Source organism: Saimiri boliviensis, chromosome 14 (assembly GCF_048565385.1).
Source record: "Saimiri boliviensis isolate mSaiBol1 chromosome 14, mSaiBol1.pri, whole genome shotgun sequence".
NCBI lineage: Eukaryota > Metazoa > Chordata > Mammalia > Primates > Cebidae > Saimiri > Saimiri boliviensis.
In genome coordinates, this window is record NC_133462.1 from 2,133,687 (window position 1) to 2,137,447 (window position 3,761).

General features: G+C 34.9%; 1 non-coding gene across 1 annotated transcript; it reads left to right on the forward strand.

The window, feature by feature from the left end:
• Positions 1-1,672: 1,672 nt before the first annotated feature.
• On the forward strand, positions 1,673-1,781 carry LOC120362866 (U6 spliceosomal RNA). The gene has a single exon (XR_005578661.1). It is a non-coding gene; the product is annotated as a U6 spliceosomal RNA (small nuclear RNA).
• The last annotated feature ends 1,980 nt before the right edge of the window (positions 1,782-3,761 follow it).

Sequence of the window (3,761 nt, forward strand, 5' to 3'; positions counted from 1 at the left end):
TGGCGATAATTTACAAAGATGAACACTTGAGCACCCAAGATGCTTACAGACACAAGCTGGTACATGTAAATGGTTATCATGTCTACACTGACAGGCAGGATATTAAATTGATAAAATGTATCAAACTAGCTGCCTAGTAATGACTTTATTAAAGTTCTTGAATGGAGTTATTTGTTATTTTAGAACAGCCCTCGTGCTTCCTGTACATTGTGGCTTATCAGGTATTGTCAATATTTTTCTTCAGCAAAATATTAATGTCTTTACTCAAGATATGTGTGTATGAGATGCAGAAGATTATGCTGTTTTTCATGGTTTGACAAGGTGTTTATATTAAAAGGCCAGTTAATACTAAATTGATGTTTAAAATAATTGCAACCATTGAATCTTATACATTAGGTGAGAGTTCATAGTTTGGTTCAGGTAGTTTGAAATAGCAAGAGTTAGTCCACTTTTTAGCTAGAAATCAAGCAGAAGGTAGGATCAGTTAGAAGTAGAATGCAAGATTCTTTCAGGACTTTTAAGACCTTTATTCCTATAAAGGGGATCTCAATGTGGTTCATTTTATTCTAAGTATAATCCCCATGCATCTGATAAAAATAGAGCCACATCTTTGTTTTTTTTCTTTCTTTCTTTCTTTTTTTTTTTTGTAGAGGCAAGGTCTCCCTATGTTGCCTAGGCTGGTCTTGAACTCCTGAGCATAAGTAGTCCTTCTGCCTCGCCTCTCAAACTGCTAGCCACCATGCCTAGCCTGACTTTTCTAATGAGTTACTGGGTCTTGAAATGTTCAATTTAGCAGAAAATCTTTTATTGTCACCTGGGACTATCTCCTGTGTCTTCCTTCTTTGAATTTTCCAAGAAGCTAAGGTGTTTTCTAAGTCCAAGGAAGGAAATCTTTCTTGACAAGTCAGAAGGGGGAAAAAGGCCATTCTAATTATTCTGTTGTTTCCAGGGATTCACTTGCTGTACTGATGCCATTGTAACTGGTCCTGCAATCTGATAATGATTGACCTTTGCCACCAGGATGCATTCACTGATTCAGACCCCTCAGTTTCCATGGTGATTCCTACATAGAATTCAAAGCTATGGTGTTTATTAGTTTTATGTATTTCCCAGCACCCTGCTCTGGGAGCCAGGCCTCCTAGCTTTACACACACAAATAGTCAGCAAACTGATGCTTCCCCTACACTAAAAACATTATTTGGGGCCCACATCTTAGCTAGACTTAGCCTAGGCCTTCATGGTAAGTTATCCTTTGAGACCCCTGTTGGTCTTTTCTCTAAGAAGTATTAGTTGAGATTGTTCCCACCAGTCAGATGTTCAAATAATGTTGCAGGAAGAGATGAGAGCTCCCTTTCCCTTTTGCTATCAGATTTGTATCTTCAGACTTTTTTATATCCTGTGCAGCAGCTTTGGTTAGACAGCAGAAGGTTCCATGTTAACTGTCCACAGAGCAGTGGGAACCAACTTGCAGTTGGCCCCTCAAGTAATTCATTTCTACAAGAACAAAAATCTCCCAGGCTACTTGCATATCTACCTTAAGTTTTAAATATATTTTAAAGTTCTACCTCACAGGAAGCCATTCAAAAATTCTCTGAATCTCAAGCAGGTGATTTGGATGTAACAGAGCCATCTATGACTCATGAATATCCATGTATAAAACAGGGCTTTGTACTTGCTTCAGCAGCATGTGCTTTAAAACTGGATCAATACAGAGCAGATAAGCATAAACATGGCTGCTGCCTAAGGATGGCACACAAATTCATAAAGCATTCCATATTGTGCATTGCCCCTGGAAGGTCATTTGACTGTTTTTTGACCAGCTCCAAGGAAGCAGTGTGAGTCAAACCAAAATAGGAGATACCCGATATTAAAATTGTGATAATCACTATATAACTATTGATGTATGGTGATCTATGAAATGAGAACAGAGCTGAGTAACATATGGGATGTTACATGGAAACATGTTATTAGTATATGTCTTGGAAATGGGAAAATGTCAACTTGCATTTCCTTCATAAACCTGAAAAACAAGAAAAGCAGGGTTTTCTTCTTGTCTGTTAGTTGGAGAGGACCACGGAGAGCCAGCATCCTGGCACAGATGTGCCGGCTCAGAGTTTGAGGAGGTAGAGAAGGAGTGGTGGTTGTCCAAACCAGGTTTGACATCTGTTAATTTTCTGCTCTTGGTGTGATTGATGAGCTCAGTAACAGGGGACAATTATGTTATCTATTTTAATAAATATAAATATATTTATATATAAATTTAGTTATATTAATGACTTACCTAAAATGCCCTGATTTACAAGCCACAATAAATACAACCAATAAAATTAGCACTTAATAATGTTTTATGAAAACTGCAACATTCAAATCTTAGAACCTATGGAAAAACACACATCAAGCTTTATTTGGGACTCCAAAATAGTTTCAGCAATAAAGTTCAAGAATAAATTATTCCACTGCTTTACTATTTCTCTGAACATTTAAGCATGTAATCAATCTCATTACATCTTCCTATCAACCTAGTGAAATAAGGCAGCAAAATCCTTATTTTTTAGAAGAAACCATGGAGCCTAATAGAAGCAACTTGTCTGAACACAAATACCTACTGGTTACAGAGCAAAGACTTGTTCTGAGTGCAGGACACTTTGCACGATGTCCAGCTAACTGTAGTTAATTTACTGAGCTGTGCTCCCTCCATTTATTAGTACTTCACTTTTTTTCTTTAATTATAAGGTTAATAAACTTGTAAAGCTTAAAATTTTGAAGTGTATGGGACAGAAATTAAAGTTCTGTCACTAACGCTGATATTGCCTGAAATGGTTTAAGAACTTAATACGTTTGGTAAATATTTTTTATTTTAGTATTAAAATAACAATTTTATTTATTACTTTTTTATACATAGAATTTGACCCCAAATTTTGGAACATAAAAAGAAGACAAGTAAGACTTCTGATAGTAAATTTCTCATTTATCTTGTTGGTCCTACTCTTGATAAAAAAGAAAAGATGTAAGATTAAGGTAGTTTTAATGGGAAAAAGACCAGTTTAAAAATGTGTAAATTGCAAGTATCTATATATGTATACACATATATGTAAATTAATTTTCAAAATTTAACTTCTTTAGTTTGGAATTCAGAGTAATTTAAGAAGGTAGTTGTATCTATAATCTGAGACAGTTACTGTCTGGAAAAAAAATCACTTAATTATAATCCCTAAACCTCGATATATTTTTTTGCATAAATAAGAAAAAAGATTGTCAAGTTGGTATGTTTTATGTTTTCTCTATAGTCACATTATAACAAATTGAACTTGTTATACATAGGGATCTTCTGTTTCATTTTTATAATAAATTGTTTGTATTTAGTAAATAAATAGTTGACCCATGAATACTGTGGAGGTTAGGGACTCTAATCTCTGTGCAGTTGAAAATCCGAGTATAACTTTTAATTTCCCCATCTTAGCTACTAATAACCCACCATTGACTGGAAGCCTTCCTGATAACATAAACAGTCTATTAAAACCTATTTTATTTGTGCTGCATTATTATATACTGTGTTCTTACAACAAAGTAAGCTGATGAAGCTGTTAGAAAGAAAATCATCAGAAAAAATATACTGACTTTTCATAAAACGTAAGTGGATCCTTACAAAGGTCTTCATCTTCATTATCTTGAGGTTGATTAGGCTGAAGAAGAAGAAGAGAGGTGGATCTTGTTGTCTGTGGATTTCAGAGGCAGAAGAAAATCTGCATGTAAGTAAACCC